Below are 22,565 nucleotides of genomic sequence, written 5' to 3'. Positions count from 1 at the left end.
ACAGAATCAGCCTGATGTCTGACGGGACCCGCCAATCATTCCAGAGGTCAACAGAAGGGTGGCCTGCCTGTGTAAACAAGGCAGATCGCCGTTCTTTGAGAAGGGAAGACAGATATCTTGGGTTTTTGCTAAGAAGCAACAGGTATCTCTGCCTTCACACAGTAAATGCACCCCCCACACAGTCAGAAAGCACTCCCAGGGAACACAGTTAACCCTTTGATCGCCCCTGATGTTAATCCCTTCCCTGCCAGTGTCATTAGTGACAGTGTATATTTTAAGCACTGATTACTGTATTAATGTCACTGGTTCCCCCCCAAAAAACATCAAAAGTGTCACTTAGTGTCCAATGTGTCCACTACAATGCTGCAGTCTTGCTATAAGTCGCTGATCGCCGCCATTACCAGTTAAAAAATAAAAAATAACAATTCCATAAAGAATATTCCATAGTTTGTAGACACTATAACTATAACTTTTGTGGAAATCAATCAATATACGCTTATTGGGAAAAAAAAATACCAAAAATATGTAACAAAATATAAATCGTAATATGTGAAAGGGGGCACTTGTTAAAGTGTAAAATCAAAAGTGACTAAATAAATCTGTCTGTGTCAACAACCGAAGCTTCCTGACGACGTGTTTACCACGAAACGTACGTCGATGTGCCCAGATACGTACGAACGACGCACTTCCGGTCCCGCTGGCTCTCGTGCTTGGAACGCACAACGTCTACCCAGCGAGGAATCTCCTCCACACACGCCAGTTCCCCAGCAAGGAACCCTCTTTGCAGTACACCTGCCTTGCCGACTAGCCTCAGTGCCAGGTCCCAGGCACTACTCAAAGTAAGAGGCCATCTGGCTATGTTGTTATCTTTTACAATTTAATAAACAATACTTTACTATGGCGGTTCTCCTTCTCCCTCTTTTATGAGAGTATCCGAGTCCAGGAGACACATTGCTGCATAGCTGAATCCTATATCTGGTTTAGTGACCAATCGCTGTATGTGACCTTTTCTAAACAATTAGGTCAACTTCCTGCGGTAAGGAGCCATCTATTAGAGCACTTTTGGGGGATCCTTTTTCTTGGTGGAGGATGACACCTTCCATATGAACTTTCAATATTGTTCTTCCAGATGAATCTATCTAGGACCTATTTGAATGGATTTCACCCAAATCACTATTTGAATGGACTTTATTAATTCACTATTTATTATTTTTATTCTTTTTTGATCTATATATTGTTATATATATCATTCATATTTAACTCAATTTATTTTATATTGTTCACCATTTGTATATATTAGGTTGTTGGCACAGATGGATTTATTTAATCACTTTTGACTTTACACTTTAACAAGCGCCCCCTTTCACATATTGCTATTATCCAATTTTGACCTTTGACCTCGGTCTTAATTTCAGGGGAGCAGCCTTTTCACCAATAATATTTATGTCATTATATTTATTCACTTATACCTCACTTTATTGGCGTGACATACCATCTCTTTCATTTTTAAAATATAAATCGACCTAAATTTAAAAAAAGAAATTCGATTTTTTCGATTTTTTTTATTGGATATGTTTTATAGCATAAAGTAAAAAATATTGTTTATTTTTCAAAATCTCAGTCTTTTTTTGTTGATAGTGCAAAATATAAAAAACACAGAGGTGATCAAATACCACAAAAAAGAAAGCTCTATTTGTGGGAAAAAAAGGATATCAATTGTATTTGGGCACAGATCGTCGCACGACCGCGCAATTGTCAGTTAAAATAACTCAGTGCCGTATTGCAAAAAATGGTCTGTCAGGAATGGGGGTAAACCTTCCGGAGATGAAGTGATTAAAGGCCACCCTCTTTGCTGTCCTACATATGAGTTACATGGGCAATAAGAGCTTACAAAATATGTCTGGTGATCCTGCCATAAGGATCCTTGTTTAGGTACTTCATGTTATAGGGTGACAATGTTCTGTCCCTGACTTCCAAAAGCCCTACTGCTTTGTCAACCTATCACATAGGCTCAGGCAATCCTATCACCCTATTACACAACCTCAAGGCTGTTTCAACACATGATATGAGGCCAATGTCCACTGGTGTCACCCTCAGGAAAGCCGCCCTGATGCCATACAGACATCGCTGGAGTACATGTAGGCAGTAAAGAGGCTGCACACGACCAGCAATACCAAAGGATGAAAAATGATGAAGAACAAGGATATTATTTTATACAGTGTTATTTTATACAGTGTTAATTGTTTATGATAGTCAGTGTTTTAACAAATTACATTTTTTTCATTTATGGTTTACATCTACTTTCAAGAACAACTGAAAGACATACATTTAGTCTTATGATTCTGTAGTCCTGAGTCTATATAGAAATGACAAATTCGAGGAAGGTAACGTAAATGGACAGAAATATATGAGCAGGAATTGCTGACCATTTGTTTTAAAAATTGCTAGTTTCCCTGTTGTCACGTTAGCCCAATGTTCTCAGTACTTTTCAAGTAGAAATGTGCACAACAAAAAATGCTGTTTTGTTTCATCTTGTTTCCGTAGGTTCGTAAAGATTCGTAATTTCCTAAGACGCAAGGTTACATATTCGGACTCGTTCGTATTTTTGTAACAGTTTTATTTTCGTTGATACTGAATGATTCGTAATTATGCCTAATTTATTTTCTTTGATTCGAAATTCGTAATTTGTTTAGATAATAATTTCCGTTTATTTGGTACACTACTCGTAATTTAGTAATTGTTACTTTTGTGAGATTGCCTTTTACGTTGATTCGTAACATTGCTTTGTTTTCGTTGATTCGTGTCTACTACCGTGCTTCGAATGGTTTCGTACTTTCATACATTTCATCAATACATTGTGGTCATTCGCAATCTCATATTTTAGTTTTGTTTTCAACACGCGGCTATAGCCTTTTGAGAGGGTGTATCTTGCTTAATTTCTAATAAGTCCTGTACTTAATCCCAGTCCATGCCCTCATTCGCGAGACCTGACTCAGTCTCTTTCTCAACTGACTCTAAAAAGATTCAGGAATGCATTGTGACTCATTCGAAAGAACGATTCGAGAACGCGAAATTCCGAACAAAGAAACAAATTTACGAACATACGAAATTACGAACATACATATTAAGATACACTTTCTTACACTGTCCATTCAAAAGAACGATTCGAGAACACGAACAATTGAAATTACGAACATACAAAGAAACAAAATTACAAAAACACGAATGAACTACGAACAAACAAAATTACGAACAGACAAAGGTTTGAAAATACGGAATGGAAATCATTCGTTATAGATGTCATTTTCATTATTTTACTGTTTCAGTGATTCGTATTTTCGTAAGTTCCTATTTTCGCATGTTCGTTATTTTGCTTATTCGTAAATTTCATATTTTAGTTCATTCAGCTATTCAGATGTTCGAAATTATACGAATGTACGAATACTAACAAATTCGTACGAAAATCCATTTGTTACAAACCGAATCGCACATGTCTATTTTCAAGACAATGACCCATAAAATCAGGAGGATGCAGATCATAAGTTCTACAAAGAGAAAGTAGCCCATGGGATTTTAAATGAGGCAAGCATGGGGGCCAACAAAGTAGAGTAAAACTAAGTATGTCCTCCATGTGTAGGATAGAGTGGCAACCCGGTGGCATCTGTGTGGGGGGGATATAGTTGTAAGGACAGACATGGGGGTTTCCTTCTTTTCATTTTGCCACGTTATCCTACACATGGAGGACATACTTATTGTGATCTATCCTGAATGCTGAGACACATCAGTGGACACTACTGTCACTCTAGAGACATGTCTGTCCCTCGCATATTCCCCCGGCGGTTTGCTGTTGGTTCCATCCCTCCAGCTCCCAGGCCAAATGTATCCCGTGGCCACCTCCTGGGGGATCACTGTTTGGAACCTCGGCTTCGCCGATTTGTAGAGATACTGCACCTAAAGATCTACATCTGAAGAAGCGAGCAGTGGCTCATGAAACACGTTGAGTTATAGCTGCTAGTATGACTCTAACATTGTATATTACAACATGTGCATGTTTTTCAAGCAATTTTTCATCATGCTAATAGCTTGGCTTTTATGTCCATGTATTTACTCAGGTTTCAATAAACCACGTTACTATGTTTTACTCTACTTTGTTGGCCCCCATGCTTGCCTCATTTAAAGTCCCATGGGCTACTTTCTCTTTGTTGCATTGTTTAGGAATGGAGTTATGTCATGGGTAGTATCAGACCTGTCTCTCCTATCAGATAAAAAAAGTTCTGACGTCACTGGCCACATGTTTGTTTTAGTTCAGTGATACAACAAGTATTGAATGCAGCATGACAGGCAGGCAACTAGTATTTTCAGCATCAGCTGAAGGATCAGCAATGGCAGCCTATCCTATATTTTCATGCATGCTTAAAGCTGAACCTCTGGCACAGACACCTCCCTTCTTCATTGTCTGTAATCCCCCCCAATAAATAAATAAATGCTAGGTTATGGTTTTTAACAGTTTCTATCCCAGAAATATTTACCTTTGTCCATGGTCACAATGTGCTCCAAGTCCCACGTCCTCCATCCTCTTCCTAGCAGGTCCGAAGGTCCTGTTTAAGGTGTTCACGTCACTGATTGGGTGTCTAGTGGGTGTCCAATGGTGGGGTCTTCTGAAGATTGTAGCAGCTGAAAAGGTCTGGAAGATGTGACTGGTCTTCTGCAGAGCTGGTTCTATCGGCTGTGACTTCTGGAAGCGGTGATGGACATGAGCGGCAATAACAATAAAAGAGCCTCCTAATTATTTAACATCTACTTTTGATGGATAAGAGAGGTATACCTCAATGGAAAATTTTCCCCATATCAAAATGCTGCATAAACACATGTCACCCATCGTAGCTAAGTCTTCCAAAGCATTCTCCTTTATAAATCATTACCATTTTGTTTCCAGTTGATGTATACTTCTGCATGCCCACATTCTTGGCATCCTTGTCATACTGAGACCTCAGGATATTTCTCCTTAACACAAACTTCATGTTTGCATTCAAAAGGCATCTACAACTGTGCCCCAAGCTACATCACCAATCTTACTCAATATAGCACCTAAACCAACCCCTCCTTCCAGAACCTCTAGCCCCCTTGTATCCTCCTCCCATGTTTACCCCCCAGGACTTCATCTGAGCTTCTCCCATCCTCTTGAACTTCCTTCCTCAATCTGTCTAGCTATCTCCTACTCTGTCCACCTATAGGCGGTTCCTGAAAACTCACCTCAACAGGGAACCCTGTACTACCTCACCTAACTACTGAACTTTTACTTTCTCCATCAGTTCATCCCTCATAGTTGTTATCTTTTGTATTACTTGCCCCTTCCTATTAGATTGTAAGCTCCCATGAGTAGGGCCTTTCTAACCTTATTGTAGTGAATTGTTTTGTAACTGTTCTGCCCCCTTATATTATTAAGCTCTGTGTGGGATTTGTTGCTGGCGTCAGTGGTGGGCAGAAGGAGTGATTGAGGAAGTAGGTGCCAATGGATGGCTGAGTTTACTTCTGCTTTAAGGAGTTTGCACAATGGCTAGTAGATTAGCGTGACCAGACATCTTCGGTTTCCGGGGACAGTCCCCGGATTGAGCACACTGTCCCTGGACCAAGTCTTTCCCCGGTTTTGTCCCCGGATTGGATTTAAACAGGGGCTGGGGCAATTTCAAATACAGTCAGTGCAGAATTAATAAGAAAATAAATGAATTACACACCCCCGCTCCTACTAGCTTAGGGGGTGTAATTTTTCCATTATCTGTGCACCTTTCTGATGATCATGTGCTGGTCGGAGTGGAGGGAATATTTCTTCAGTTTCAGGTGCATGACCATTCAGCTCCGCTCACATGTTCTTCTGCCTTGGCTCAATTCCCGGCTAGCCGCCTGCATGTTTATCTCATTGCCTTCCCGCTCCCCACCCAATAGTAGCCGTGGTCCCAGAGAGTGAGACTTGGCAGACTGTGAGGCTGGTGGCGGCAGGCAGAGAGTCGCTGATTGCTAGTAAAAAAAAATATGTCCCTGGATTTAATTTTAAAAATCTGGTCACCTTATAGCAGATAGGAGCTGCATAGTGATACTGAGTAACTGGAGAAACCCACAAAGTATCGGGGGACTGTCTGCTTTAACACTTTGAAAACCTTTATTGGATAAAGATACTGGTGCTGTAAAATGGAATATAAAGTTATAAAGTTGAGAAACACTCATATAAAATAAATGTTATGTATTCAGATAGAGAAATATGCAAATGGCTGTACTTCCCTCCGACTCTCTGAAAAACAGTTTGCTCCATTCTCCAGAGAAAGCTTTCTGCATTAAACTGAAATAAACACACTTTCACTGGGTACATTATTTAAACAAATTTCAGTTTCAGCACTGTTGCCCTTTGGAAAAAACACCCTTTAATCAAATTACACCATTTTATAATCCTATTATGAGTTTTATGTGCAATTATAATAAAAATCTTCAAATATGGAAGCCAACGTGTGGCAAAGCAGAATGTTAATCTGTTTAATAATGTTAGGCTTGATTCAAAAGCAGCATAACCTTTCCATTAAGACGAGACTGTGGGCTGTAAGAATTCTGAGCTCCTATTGCATAGTTCTGACAAAGACGGACATCTGAGGGCTAAAAATCTATTAAGGGGAACTGGTGTATCACTTGAAGTAACACAAAATATCTATAGGGATCATTTAAAGAGACACCAATGGCACCTAAAAAGCTTAGGGAAATACAGCTTTGTAAAACAGTTATATTGCTATTAATGTCTGCAAACCAAGTATTCTTTTTTTTTTTTAGCAAGTTAAAGGTGCCAATTGATATTTGATGTCTTACACTTCTGGGTGTGTCAGATGCGTGCTTCCCACAGTCCCTTCACCCTTAGTTACTACATCATCAGTGTGTCCCTTCAGAGATACAATTCATCTGCCCATTGTAAAGGGGTCATAGCATCATTCTCAGCTTGGTGGTGCCCTCTGTTAAGCTATAACATTTTGTGTAGAGTGAGAACTTCATTTGGGAAGAGTCATGGGCTAGAGTGGGGGCATGGTATGGAGTTGACCTCCATGGGACTGGATGGGGCCCTAGCTGCAGTCATGTAGCCCTGAAAGTATGAGCCTTTATCTGGCCAGGGAATGCCTGGATAGGTCCTGGTACACTAGTTGGGAGTAGTAGCAGGTACAGGATGAAGTATGGCCGCCCTAGGTAAGTTCTGTGAAACTTATGAGAACTTGTCTGCCATGCCATTCCTGGTGCAAAGCTTTGAAAATCTATTGGGCTTTTCTCTTCCTTGTCGCTGGCCTCTTCTGATCTGGTACCTAGCTAGGAAAAAATGTGGGGTGAATAAATGCAATGATGACAGGGGAAGGTTAAGGCAGGGCCAAAAGAATGTTTGAATAATGTTTCATTCTTGGGTACCACCAACAGGCCTCTTACACCAGTTTCCCTGTTAGTGTGAGAGGGAGCCATTAAAGTCACCACCATAGGTACATTACCAAGCCACAACACTTCACCCGCCATTTTTAATCTGCTCTGGTCCTTTCACATGTTACTGCAGCTTCAACTCAGGGAGCGTTCGGCAACAGCTGAGAATTTTTAGGAGTTGTGACGTCACCCATAGACTCCCATAGCCCAATGGCTGTTGACGCTCCCTCTTCTTCCCTGCAGCAGAAGCTACCTGACATAGAAGAGCCAGAGCTAAAAGATCATGTGACCGGGACTGGATTAAAAATAGGTAAGTACATAGATCCTTTATATACCGATTAGACAGAATAGGTAGGAGAATAGTTATAGTTGGGCTTTTCTTTCACTTTAAAGCCCTATTCACACCTGAACGTTTCCAAAATTAGTGAAAACACTGTAAAAGGCAGAACGCATGTTTGAGTGCCCTTCATTCTTAATGGCATTCCAAACACGCCAAAAAATACACGTTTTGTTCCACAACAAAAAGCATGAAAATGCCCTGTTTGAAAAAGCTAAAAAAAAACAACAAAAAAACAGAATAGGAGCTACTTTGGAATGCTTACTACAGTCCATTTAAGTGAATGGACTGCCCTGCATTGTCACATGAAAAACATGTGTAGCACCCTCTAGTGTGTGCTACTAGAAGTGAGAGTAGGTAAAAGCATTTGTCCAGCTCAGGGATAAACCTGAATCACTAAATCTGGCCCAGGTTTATTACAGGCCAGGGCTGGATGACTGGCAGCTCTCTGGTGCCTCCAACTGTTTCTAGAGTGTTGGAAAATATTCTAGAATATAGTGGTTGGAGCTAGGAAAGGCTATCTTGAAAATGTATGGGCCCTCCGCCAATCCCCAGGATTGGGACTGGCAGGGGACTGGGAAGCCCATAAATTGATATGGGCCATGCCAAAAGGAGAGGCAGTCCAGAGAAGAGACTGTCATTGACCTTAAGGCACCCCTGCTGTAGAAGGGTTTTACATTGGGATGGTTTTACCATGCTGCCCTGGAAGGATCCCACCACAGGAAACAGCTGGAGGGATTCATGTGGGAGAGGCAGCGGGAGAGAGCAAAAAGGAACAGTGAGTAGATCAACACGATGCAGGGACAAGACAAGGGAAAAGACTGTCAGCTGTAAAAGTGCTCTTTTGAAGGCTGTGGTATGCCAAGTCTTCACCCAACCTTGCCCTGGGGAATCTCCATGTGTGTGTTCCAGTCAGGAGGACTGGGGGAAGCAAGCAACCAGGCGGCTGGTGGCAGCCAGGTGGGCTGGTCTTCCGCAGTGGTAGAATTGAGTTACAGGGAGGCAGAAGGGGGTGCTGTTCACTCCACAATGTGCTAAATTATTCACAAAGGGACGGGATGTTCCTAGCCTGTAATGGGCTACTGCTGAATTGACAAAAGACTGTTAATTCCATTGGAGTGATCAGCCGGTACTGCATAATGAACCAAGTTTGTGCAAGAGGAAGGAAGAACAGGATTTCTTTGTAAATAGGGAAGAATTTGTCCCTTTTTTGTTCTGTGTTCTGGAAATTTTTAAGTTGGGCATCCCATAATTCCCTACCCCCAACCAAGTTCTCATCCTCTAAATTAAACAACAAAAACAAGCCAAGGACTGTTTACTGCATTTGGGTGAATAAAGGAAATGCCGTGTTCCTGGCTATGCAACAGTGGGGACCCGGACATCAGTGACTCCTATGGAGATGCAATATAAGAAGAAAAAAATGCATAAAAATGCAGTGCTGTGTCACGCAGGAGTGAATGGCCTTAAAGGAGAGCAGGTACACCTTAAAGGCTTGACATAAACATTGATAATAACAGTGACAATTTCAAAACATATTTAACAGTTTTCCATCATTCAGTCTCTTGCCCAGGCAGGTGCGCGGCATCTCACGGAAGGTGTGATGTGATGGTCATGGAATCGTCACCTGTTTAAGTGAAAGAAAATTGCTCCTAATGATTGAGGCATGGCCTTTTTTGCAACCCACTGACTACAGTTTTTGGCATCAACGTTGTGCCATGCCTGCCAAGGTGTGGATCTGCCAGTGGCCTGGAAGTCTATCAGCGACTCGGTACATAAACTGAGTTGGAATGTATGCAAGGCCAGGAGCCATATTGTTCAAACTGCCTTCTGAGCTACTGACAGCATTAGGCTGGTAAAACTTTCATAAAAATAATAAAAATACAATGAAGATTTAAGTTACAGTGACCTACAGCACCTAAAAATGTGTTCTTTAAAGTGTAATGTGATGAATATCCCTTTATTGCTAATAAGCATTCCAAAGTCTTTTCATATCATAAAGAATAATTTTTCAATCTTTATACCACAGAGGAACCTTCAAAACAAGATTATGTATTGGGCAAACTTTACTAAAAATATATTTTAGGGGTCAGGTCAATGTCCCGTATAATGGTGGTCAGTAGGAATATTGCAACTCTACAGTTTTGGTTAGAATGCAACCATTATGGACAGTTAAAATGATAATTGGTGTCATGATGCTGGCTTTGCAACTATGCTGGCACCATCATATGGGAACCATCATATGGGAACCATCAGATGGGATCCCTTACTAAAACAAATTCATTTGGGGGTCAGGGGGAAACATGTCCCCTATATTGGTGATCAGTAGGAAGAATGAAGCCTACGTCGGTGGTCAGTAGGAAAAATGTACCCTACTTTGGTGGTCAGTAGGAAGAAGTAACCCTACATTGGTGGTCAGAATGCTACCCTTACAGACATCTAAAATGGTAACTGGTATAATGTTACTGGCTTTGCCAAGTGCCAATAGCCCTGCAACTATGCTGGCACCATCAGGTGGGAGGTTAATTAACCTTAGATCAAGGAACCCCTAGCAACCCCTAGAGTTCCACAGAACCCTGACTGAAAATGGCTGCTAGAAGGGAACCCAAATGTTTCAAAGAATGCTGGTTAAGAATGGCTACTTTAAGAAGTAACTGTGAGTTAACCATCTTAAGATGTCATTAAGGATCACAGTTTCACACTGTGGGCAGATGACAGTTGCCTTTGCCATGAGGTACCTCAAAAAACAGGTTTAGTGACCATAAAATGGGACTTTTTTTCCACCTTCTTCTTTAAGAATAATACTAAATAAATTACAAAATGTTTCACTGGCTCCTTCTATATTTTCCACATAGACAGGTTAATTGTGTCATATTGCTGGCTTTGGCAAGTGGCAATGGTCCTACAACTATGCCAGTACCATCAGACGGGAGGTCAAAAACCCACAGCTAACCTAGAAGCCAAGGATTCCACACAGGGGTCAAGTCCTGGGAAAAAAGTGTGGGAACTCCCACCCAAGATCCACTCCCCCATCAAAAAAAAAAAAAAAAAAAGATGATACGCTCATATGCATAATTACTAAACCGCATGTTTTTATTTTTTTTACCCACTGTACCTTAGTAATCCTTTATGTTACTGCCCGCTTCCTGTATATGGATTCATCGGGTAGTGTGTGGGTATTTTGTCACTTCCTCGATGCCGCAATGTCTCCTGGGAGCTTTTGTCATGCTTCTTTCTAAATCCCGCGATAACTCACGGCAGACCTCCGCAATGTCTCCTGGGAACAATGACAAAAGCTCCCAGGAGACATTGCGGCATCGAGGAAGTGACGGAATACCCGCACACAATACCTGATGAATCCATATACAGAAAGCGGGCAGTAACAAAGGATTACTAAGGTTCGCCTGCCCCTGACAGTGACTCGAGCTGGGCATCGCCGCTTAGTGAAGGATTGGCTCGGGAGGCTCGGCTGTTCTCAGCTGCTCTAGTCCTGCAAAGGGAACTGCGTTCCTGCTGTGAAAAAAGTGCAGGAACTCTGTTCCCACGCGTTCCCGCAAGACTTGAGCCCTGGTTCCACACAACCCAAGTTGAGAATAGCTGCTCTTGAGGAACCCAAAGGTTCCAAAGAACCCTGGTTGAGAATGGCTACTTTACCAAGTAACAATGATGTTCATCTTGAGAATGCCTATAATAAAAGAACATAGTTCCATGCTGTGGACAGATGACGGTTACCTTTGCCACATGAGGTACCTGAAAAATGTGGTCTAGTGACCATAGCATTGAACTTTTTGCCTCCTTCCCCTTAATAATAATAATTATAAAAAAATAACTCTACCAACATGCAATGTATACAGGTACAATGTGTTCTAAATGATAATACTTTCGGTCTTTATTTTGCATTTTACTGTGTTTGATGTTAATAACTATAAAGTCATTTTCACGGGGCAACTGTTAGAAGGCTCCATTATTATAACATAAAAAAAAAATCCATTACGGTACATGTATACATTCCCAATGTATATAACTGTTCCCACTCCTTCTCCAGTAGAGATTTTAAATATATCTGTTGGAAAAAAGAAAAAAAATGTTCTGAACTAGTTCTCCTGCCGCGAGGAACATTTGCTACTTATTACAAAATGTCTCCCTGGCTCCTTCTATATTCCACATAGACAGGTTAATTGTGTGAATTGCTGCATACCCAGAAGCGCTATAAAATAAACATATATAAATAATTGTATACCAGCGCTCTAAAGAATGGAAATCCCAAAAGGTGTAATAGTTAGTAAAAAAGAAACAGCAGGTGGTGGTTTATAAAGACGATCTGCTGTTTAATGTGAAAAATATAAGTGTATTTTGTACGGGAAAAGCTAAAATCATGCAAAGTATTCAGTATTAATCATACTGAGTGACACACAATGCAGTCCTGTATGCCACCAGTCCTGTTCCTTACTGTTGTAAAGGTTTGTAACTTTGCTACAAAATATCATCTTAAAGTGTTTTTTTTTTCCACTTTTGCAGCCAAATCGTGATACCACCCACTTTATATTTGATACATGTTTTCACTCATATAGCAAAACTTAAAAAAATAAATAAATAAATTCAAATTGTTTCTTACATTTTTGATTGTTCTTTTCTTATAACTCCGGCATCAAAAAATCCTACTTAGTTATTTTTCTTAATGAAGGGGGTTGGAGATCTGTGCTTTACCACCGTTGATGACCAGGCCATTTTTTGCGATACGGCACTGCGTTACTTTAACCAATTGTGGACCGCCCACCGTAGATATACTGCAGCAGGGAGGCTGCTCTGCGCCAGATCACGTACCTAGTAGGTCTGGGGCGTGTGCATGCAATGCCGGGGAACCGCTCCCACTGTAATCACACACAGCGGGAGCCTAGTGGCGGGTACTATGGACTTGATGTCGACACCCACCGATTACACAGGACACAGGCATAATGACAAGCTGCCTATGTAAACAAGGCAGATTGTCGCTCTGTCAGAAGGGATAGCAGTGATCCTGTGTTTCTGATAAGCAGGAACACAGATGTTTGCCTTCCCCTAGTCAAAGCACCTCCCCCACAGTGAGTAAGCACAAACTAGGCTCCTGATTGCTCCTGATATTATCCCCTTCCCAGCTAGTGCCATTAGTACACTGACAGTGCATATTTATTAGCACTGATCACTGTATTAGCGTCACTGGCCCCCAAAAAGTGTAAAAAGTGTCAGTTAGTGTCAAATTTATCCGCCACAATATTGCAGTCCCGCTATAAGTCGCTGATCGCTGCCATTACTATCCCATAGTTTGCAGATTCTATAACTTTTGTGCAAACCAATCAATATATGTTCCTTGGGATTTTTTTTACAGAAAATATGTAGCAGAATACATATTGTCCTAAATTGATGAAGAAATTTGATTTTTTACATCTTGTTATTGGATATGTGTTATAGCAGAAAGTAATATATATATATATATATATATATATATATATATATATATATATATATATATATATATAAAAAAATAAAAAAAATTCTAGTGAAAAAAATAAAAACCGCAGGTGACCATCAAAAGAAAGCTCTATATGTGGGGAAAAAAAAGGGCACAGTGTTGCATGACTGCTCAATTGTCAGTTAAAGTAACGTAGCGCAAAAAATTGCCTGGTTAGGAAGGGTATGAAAACTTTCAGAGCTCAAGTGGTTAACTGACAATGTGGCGCTGTACCCAAACAAAATCTATATCATTTTTTCCCACAAATAGAGATTTCTTTTGGGGGTATTTCATTACTAATGCGTTTTTTTTGTGTGCTATAAACAGACAAAGAGTGACAATTTTGAAATATATATATATATATATATATATAGTTAAAAAATTGAATGTCTTTATCAATTTAGGCCAAAATGTATTCTGCTACATGCTTTTGGTAAACAAATATCCCAATAAGCGTATATTGATTGGTTTATGCAAACGTTATAGCATCTACAAACTCTGGCATATATATAAAGTTTTTTTTGTTTTGTTTTTGTGCTGGTAATGGCGGCATTCAGCGACTTATAACGGGACTGTGATAGTGTGGCGGACAATCGTGTAAACATCTTGGGCAATCAAAGTGTTAACTGTGTGCCTAGCCAGTGTTTATGTGTATTGTGTGAGGTGCTTTTACTAGGGGAAGAGATGGGTTTTGTTCCCTGCTTGAAAGGAACACAAAATCCATCCCCCTTCATCCCTGTCAGAATGGAGATCTGCCTTGTTTACATAGGCAGATCCCTGTTCTGTGTGTTCTGTGTGTTTTACCAATCCTCCACCAAATATTTATGGTGTTCATTGCTGCCTGGTGATGGTTGCTGTCTGGTGTGTGATGTTGATACAATGGGGCTGGCAACATGTCTGGTCAACGGGGGGAATGGGGGGCCTGGACTGCAATAGAGGATCAGCAGTCTTCAATACCATAAACAGTGCTGGAGAGGGTTATGTGTTGGCATACTTAGGTAAGTAAAAAAGGCTTTTGGAAGGTTTCCAAAAATGTGAATAGGTGGAAGCACCAGTATACCAAAAAGTTGGGTTATTATTTATTTTTCCCAAAGATGGACTTTAAGGAGGCAACAGGACCAGTCAGCAGGGGGCCTGGACTACAATGGAGAAACAACAATCCTCAATACCATAAGAGGTGTCTCAATGGGGGATGTGATGGCATACTTTGGTAAGTAAAAAGGGCTTTTGGAAGGGTTTAGAAAATATGATTGGGTGGGAGCAAGAACATACATTGTGGGTTATTTTGGGCCAGATTCAGGTACATCTGCGGCGGCGTAACGTATCGCATTTACGTTACGCCGCCGCAAGTTTTCCAGGCAAGTGCTTGATTCACAAAGCACTTGCCTGTAAAGTTGCGGCGGCGTAGCATAAATCCCTCCGGCGCAAGCCCGCTTAATTCAAATGATCCGGGTAGGGGGCGTGGATCATTTAAATTAGGCGCGTTCCCGTGCCGAACGTACTGCGCATGCTCCGTTTTGAAATTTCCCGCCGTGCTTTGCGCGAAATGACGTCGCACCGACGTCATTTTTTGAACGTCAATTTGAGTTATGTCCTTTCCTATTCACGGACGACTTACGCAAAAAAAAAAAACAATTTCAAATTTGACGCGGGAATGACGGCCATACTTTAACATGGCAAGTCTAACTATAGGCCACAAAATAGCAGCTTTAACTATACGCCGGGAAAAGCCGACTAGCGACGACGTAAGAGAATGCGACGGCCGCGCGTACCTTCGTGGATCGCCGGAAAAAGCTAATTAGCATACCCGACGCGGAAAACGACGCAAACTCCACCCAGCGGGCGCCGAAGTATTGCACCTACGATCCGAAGGCGTACGAAGCCGTACGCCTGTTGGATCGAAGCCAAAAGCCGTCGTATCTTGGTTTGAGGATTCAAACTAAAGATACGACGCGGCAAATTTGAAAGTACGCCGGTGTACTTGTACTGTGAATCTGGCCCTTTGTATTTTGCCCAAAGATGGAGGAAATGCTTCCGTCTTCATAAGTACCGGTACATTACAGCAGAATGACAGCAGTAGATTTAACCCAGGCTCAGATGTATAAAACATGCTCTGAAATACTAGGCACACCTGATTCTATTGGCATATCAGTGTAAATAAATCTACCAGAAATCACAGTAGGGACAAAAGTTAATTCACCCACGTTTTGGAATAATAGAAACTAACAATGTTTCTACGCCGAGCTAACATCTCCAGTGAACCGCGATAAATGTTTCAAACGGAAAGATTGGTTAAGAACCGCCTGGGGAAAATGGAATATTCTTTTAAGGACACGCATCATACTCAATGCTTCTTCTGTATAACGTCTTACTGGCCTCATGGAGATTCGGGCAACTTTATAAAATAAGGAAGAGATGTTATCTCCTGAAAACATAGGCGCAATTCAGTATGGTTAACTAAAACCATGACAGGGTGTTCCAGGGACTCAGCTGTGACATTTTGCCCGGGGAGTTATGTTGCTTGATGATAAATACTGTCATGCCTGCCATAGGTCTGCAGTCAGTGTGACAGATTTATAAGAACCAAAGTATAGAAATGCAAAGCTAATGTAGGACTCAACCTGATTTTCTTGCAGTTTTCCTAGTGATAAAGATAAAACATTTTTTTTGTCTACTGCCAACGGCTCCACTTTTTGCATTAAATTTGCCCAGGTGTGAAGAAATCAGCCCTATTGACTTCTTGTAGTGTGATAGATTATACTAAAATTCCCATTTTATGTTAAGTCTAATTTTAGTTATTAGAACCACAGAAATGTTTTATCTTTTTATATTATTTTAATTTCTTTTTATATCTTTTTATGTAGTTATATTGTTTTTTATATTCATTATATGCATGTGTGAGATATATGTATCACAATAAGTGTTATTTTCCTTGAGGATTTTATATCAGATATTGTTTTAAAGTAACAGGCTAATATGAAGGACATTATGCTTCTGATGTGTTCAAGCCTCCTTCTTGTCTTCCTCCCCCACCAAAGGAATGTCTCGGGACTGCTTTGTACTTTTGAAAGGAAATCTTTGCCTTTGGATGACATAAGGAACTTTGAATCTTGTAACAAGAGCTGTTTATGCTAAATATGAAACTCTACTCCTACTCTCTTTTTACATGGGTTTGAGGAGAGAACCCTTGCAAAGCTGACCAAGGAACCCCCGTGTTTTAGTATTAAACAAAGACTTGGACATGTGCTCACGGGGGGGGGGGGGGGGGGGGGGCGTGTGAATGGGAGGGTGAGGGGGGGGGGGCAGTGGGTGATTCGGAGGGTAGAGTGGGTGTGGATGTACAATGTGAACCAATCAGCATGCATATGTCTTGTGATGTCATTTGGCAATAAAATTGGTCCCCGGCTGAAGTTCAGCCTCTTTCTACTTTGGCAACCAAGGAAAGCAGTGTGTGTGCATTTCTTGCTATAGTGTCTGAGCCGGTAAAGCAGTGCAGGTTTACCCTGTCTTGTGTCAGGAAATTAATCTTTGACAGTAGCCTAATATTACTTTTTTTTATCGGTCTGGGCAACACCTTAAGCTGTTGCTTTGCTACATACAATTGTCTTTCTTGGCACTTCCAGCGAATATATATATATATATATATATATATATATACTGTATATATATATACATACATACACTATATTAAAAGTATTGGGAGGTCTGCCTTTACACATATGTAGCACTACCCCTGTAGGAGCGGCTGGTTTAGATTTTGGGTGGCACGTTACCTCTATTCTCGCTGTCCAGGGTGAAAGGAGAGTCCAAAGAATTTCAATGTCCACACACAATGTACCTCTTTTCTCTTTGGGTTCATTTTGGAGAACTTTAGTAGAAAAGAGGAGTAAGGGGTGGAAGGGTAGGTAGGTTCAGGTGCATAGTCACAAAGTAAGGAAACACTATTGTTTTTCAGAAAACAGTTCTCGTCGCCACTCTAGCCAGAGTGGGGAATTGCTCACCCGGATAGGTCCCTCTCACTGGCCTAGCAGCCGTAATGACGCACAAAATAAAGTACAGTCTCTGCCACAGACCTTCCTTTCTCGTCAGATGTTTTGGTCCGGAATCCTCTGCCACAGGATTCAGCACCGGGATCTCTTTCGTTTTTCTCACTAGAACCTTTAGACCCGACGGGTAACACTGTCAGGCCTCTCGGTATACGGTGCATCCTTTGATGAAGCTTTCAGGCCTTCTCCTAAGGTACCAGCCTCTTGCATGGTCCTTACCAGGATAGGTCCTCCCCTGGTCTCCTCCATCAAGTGGCTTCCTCCCGCAGGATGGACAGCACAGGATCACCTCTGCAGTACGGGCCCCAGTCAGACAACTGGGCCCACCAGACGAAACCACAGCCCCGGGCCAACATGGTCCCGGAGCTAGGATTCACAACACGCACCCCCGACCAGGCGGACCACGAGGCGCGAACGGGCTCCGCACCAATGGCGTCTGTCACTTAAGTAGCCCTTCCCAGAAAGCACAGCGGGGTAACCACTCCCACTAATCATTGCTTAGGGGGACAGTTGATGTACCATGAGCTGCTGTTGCCACCCTTGGCCTGGGGTGGTAATAACACCCCCAGGCGATCAATGGTGGATCACTCCCAGCACAGCCATGGCTGGAACAGAGGCTAAATTGCCCTTTAATCACTCTGGTCTGAGCCAAATAACAGCTCAGACCACCATTAAATTTGAAGCAGTGCCTGTTCATCAGGAGCAGGGCGCTACACGTACATGAACTTTAATGGCATCCCAGTCTTAGTCCGTGGGTTCCATATCGGCCCCTTCCTGTTCCAACATGACTGTGCACCAGTGCACAAAGCAAGGTCCATAAAGACATGGATGAGCGAGTTTGGGGTGGAGGAACTTGACTGGTCTGCATGGAGTCCTGATCTCAACCCAATAGAACACTTTTGGGATGAATAAGAGAGGAGACTGTGAACCAGGCTTTCTCGTCCAACATTAGTGCCTGACCTCACAAATGGGCTTCTAGAAAAATAGTCAAACATTCCCATAAACCTAAGAATTGAAGAGAAAATGGATAGCCGCACTCCAATAACCGTTGAGGTTGTCTTTATTAAACGAACAGCAGATACATCACAGGGTTACAGCAATGGGAACCACTGATGCGTTTCGCACTGGATTAGTGCTTATTCATGGCTTCAGCCATGAATAAGCACTAATCCAGTGCGAAACGCGTCGGATGTTCCCTTGTTCCCATTGCTGTAACCCTGTGATGTATCTGCTGTTCGTTTAATAAAGACAACCTCAGCGGTTATTTGAGTGCGGCTATCCATTTTCTCTTCAATTCTTATACTTGCCTAGTGCACTGCCAGCACCCTCGGTATCCTGAGTTAGCCTGTGATTGCATAGCAGACCCACCTGGAGCGGTGATTTCCTTCCTTCAATTCATTTTGGATTCCCATAAACCTAAACCTTGTGGACAAGAAGAGTTGAAGCTTTTAAAGCTGCAAAGGGTGGGCCAAATCAATAGTGAATAGTGATGAGTGCGAAGGGTATGACGGGGGCAGTATGTACAGCAGAGGAGTGTGGGGGGTATGACAGGGGCAGTATGTACAGGAGAGGAGTGTGAAGGGTATGACAGGGGGCAGTATGTGCAGGAGAGGAGTGTGGAGGGTATGACAGGGGGCAGTATGTGCAAGAGAGGAGTGTGAAGGGTATGACAGGGGGCAGTATGTGCAGGAGAGGAGTGTGGAGGGTATGACAGGGGGCAGTATGTGCAAGAGAGGAGTGTGGAGGGTATGACGGGGGCAGTATGTGCAAGAGAGGAGTGTGGAGGGTATGACGGGGGCAGTATGTGCCGGAGAGGAGTGTGAAGGAAATGACAGTGGCAGTATGTGCCGGAGAGGAGTGTTGAGGATATGACGGAGGCAGCATGTGCAGGAGAGGAATTTGAAGGGTATGACATGGGCAGTATGTGCAGGATAAGAGTGTGGAGGGTATGACAGGGGGCAGTATGTGCAGGAGAAGAGTATGATGGGGGCAGTATGTGCCAGAGAGGAGTGTGAAGGGTATGACGGGGCAGTATGTGCCAGAGAGGAGTGTTGAGGATATAACGGGGGCAGTATGTGCAGGAGAGGAGTGTTGAGGGTATGACGGGGCAGTATGTACAGAAGAGGAGTGTGGAGGGTATGATGGGGGCAGTATGTGCAGGAGAGGAGTGTGGAGGGTATGACAGGGTGCAGTATGTACAGGAGAGGTGTATTGAGGGTACAGAAGGTTGGAGAGAGTCAGTATATGTCGGAGAGGAGTGCGGAGGGTATGATGGGGGCAGTATGTGCCGGAGAGGAGTGTTGAGGGTATGCAGTATGTCCTGGAGAGGTGTATTGAGGGTACAGAAGGTTGGAGAGATTCAGTATGTGTCGGAGAGGAATGCGGAGGGTAAGACAGGGGCAGTATGTGCCGGAGAGGAGTGTTGAGGGTACAGAAGGTTGGAGAGTGGCAGTATGTGTCGGAGAGGAGTTTGAATTGTACATCTGCAGCTTGTACTATTTGAATACTAATCACTATCAGACATTATTGTGCTGGTAAATGACTAAATATAGATATACAGCCAGCTCTGTCTCAGCCCGCATATGAGGCTCACACATGACACTTTTAGGAGGTTAATTGTATTTCTCCACATTTGACATCATCTATGACATCAACCGATGGTGACCCTGAATAGATTCACCGGCCTGTGTTAATCATCGAAAACGCTCAGTTTACCGCACCGGGTCTCAGAGATGCAAAAAAAAAAAAAAACACAACAAGCAGAGCAAAAATCTACTGGTGAAAAAAAGAACAAAAGGTCGCAGGAGGGCAAAAAATTGCTGATTGTTTAGCTACATTTAAAAAAAAAGTCTAGCGATGAAAACGTAGACAAAAGGCAATATAGTGAGCTGGCGCTGTGGGCTCCTGCTGGCTCTAACATGTGCTGTTTATCTTTCGCTCACTCAGAGACAATGACTTGACTGACTTATAAATAAGAATGTGTTTGTATTTGTTTATGCGGCAGGTGAAGAAATACAGCTTTTGAAAATTAAATTGGCCGTGCACCAGGCAGTCACATCTGGGCCCTATTTACCATGAGCGCTATGTTAGTTGTCGCCGCTGGAGATCACGGCATGGAGATATCAGCGGCGGGAACGTGTGAAAGTCCTGCGGTGAACCTTCTTTCTGTATCGCACTGTCCCCGACACTATGCCACCCTCCCACATACCCAAATAATAAACATAATCAGTAAAATCTCATAGAAGCTTTCAAATGGAACTAAACTCAGTCAAAATTAACTATTTTAACCCTTATGTTACCAGAAATAGTAAATATATAGGAAGGAATATTATATGTACTTAAAGCGAAGCTCCACCCTAAAGTGGAACTTCCGTTCATCGGAACCCTCCCCTCCTCCGGTGTCACATTTGACACCTTTCAGGGGGAGGGGGGTGCAGATTCCTGTCAAAGACAGGTATTTGCACCCACTTCCGGGAGTCCTCTCTGCGGGGATTCCTTCGGGTAGTGCGTCACTTCCCGCCTTCGCCCGTTGTGTTCTGGAAAACACTCGGCTCCCAGAACACAGCGGGAACCAGTGCGTGACTCGCGCATGTGCCGTAGGGAATCGGGCAGTGAAGCCAGAGCGCTTCACCTCTTGATTCCCTCACCGAGGATGGCGGTGGGGCAGCAGAGTGATGAGCGATTGCTCGTCTTCTGCTGCAGACGTCGCTGGACTCCAGGACAGGTAAGTGTCCTAATATTAAAAGTCAGCAGCTGCAGTATGTGTAGCTGCTGGCTTTTAATATTTTTTTTTACAGCGGAGCTCCGCTTTAATTTAAACTTTTTTTTCACTTTTCTTCAGTTACTTCCTGGTTTCTGGCCTTGGCCAAAATTATTTAATACTTCCAAGGAGTCTTCAGGAGAGGAGAAGGGGTATCCTCAGCTAAGCACACACTCCTATTTTCATGCCTGAGCAAAGGGCAGGTAGATTCCAGGAAGTAAATGCTACATGAATCATCTGCCTTTACTTACTAGCCACGGCTAGAAATGCTAGGGGGTGTTCTTCAAAGTGATTTCTCAACAAAATAAAGCATGGAGTTATGTATTTTGGGGTTGAGCAGGGGCGGCCCGTCCATTAAGGTCACACGGGGCAACGCCCCCCCCCCTGCCCATTGCCTCCTCCCCTATCCATGTGTCCGGCCCCTTTCAGGACATCGGCGCATGGATTCCAATGCTGTTTTTTTGAAGCACCAATTAGATCCAGAGGCTCTAATAGCCTTCAATATACGGTGGGCTCAGGTCGTAGAGAGTGCACTCTGAGCCCACCCAGGTGTGTTACAATAGCAAATCAACATTCGCTGTTGTAACACTGACCCCACTCCCGGCCAATCAGGAAGCGGGTTTTGACACCTGTCACCTGATGAAAGGACAGGCGATCCTATTTGACGCCTAGGAGGAGGAGGAGATGAGCTGGAAGCCGCCATGGAGGAGAGGACTCGGAGCCAAGCCGCTACACATTGCTGCCTGCCACTTGCCCGCAGGACCGCATTTGGTCTGAGGTGGGGTGCCTTTCGGCAATGTTCCGAAATACACGGAAATACACGGACATACTCAGTTTCCAAGCCTTTCCGACGTTTGCGGAGGTCAGCCGACATGTCCTCTGGCCTTTCTGGACGTTTCTGGACGTTTCCGAGGCTCTCCGGCGCCCCCCCCCCACCTCTGGCTGCATGTGGTATTGCATCCCATTGAAGTCAATGCGGAACAAATAATTTTTGTTTCCATTGACTTCAATGGGGAAACTCGCTTTGATATGCTAAAGCTGAATATGTAAAAAGGAGACTTGTATACCATTTGCTAGCTGGAATTTTTATATTTTTTTGAAAAATTACAAACATGTTATATTTACCTCCACTGTGCAGCTCGTTTTGCACAGAGTGACCCCGAAGCCTGTCTTCTGGGGTCCCTCGGCGGCTGTCTCAGCTCCTCCTCGCAAGAGCTTTCCACCTTAATGCGAGCGAGCTTGCATGATGAAAAGCTTTTGCGGGCGCGCTCCCGTGATACCGCCCCCCGGCGCCCCGTGTCATCGGATGTGATTGACAGCAGTGCCAGCCAATGGCTGCTCTGCTATCAATCCGTCCGGCCTAGCCAATCAACGGCCAGGCTAGGAACCGAAGAGGATCACGGGGAAGCACGCGGGACTTTCGAGGGGTGAGGTAAGGATGTATTAAGGTGAAAAAACTTTTACCTTTACAACCCCTTTAAGACTGCATATTATTAATAC

The sequence above is a fragment of the Rana temporaria genome, chromosome 1, assembly GCF_905171775.1.
Source record: "Rana temporaria chromosome 1, aRanTem1.1, whole genome shotgun sequence".
Classification (NCBI taxonomy): Eukaryota; Metazoa; Chordata; class Amphibia; order Anura; family Ranidae; genus Rana; species Rana temporaria.
The sequence above is the reverse complement of the archived record's forward strand: the minus strand, read 5'-3'. Positions refer to the sequence as shown.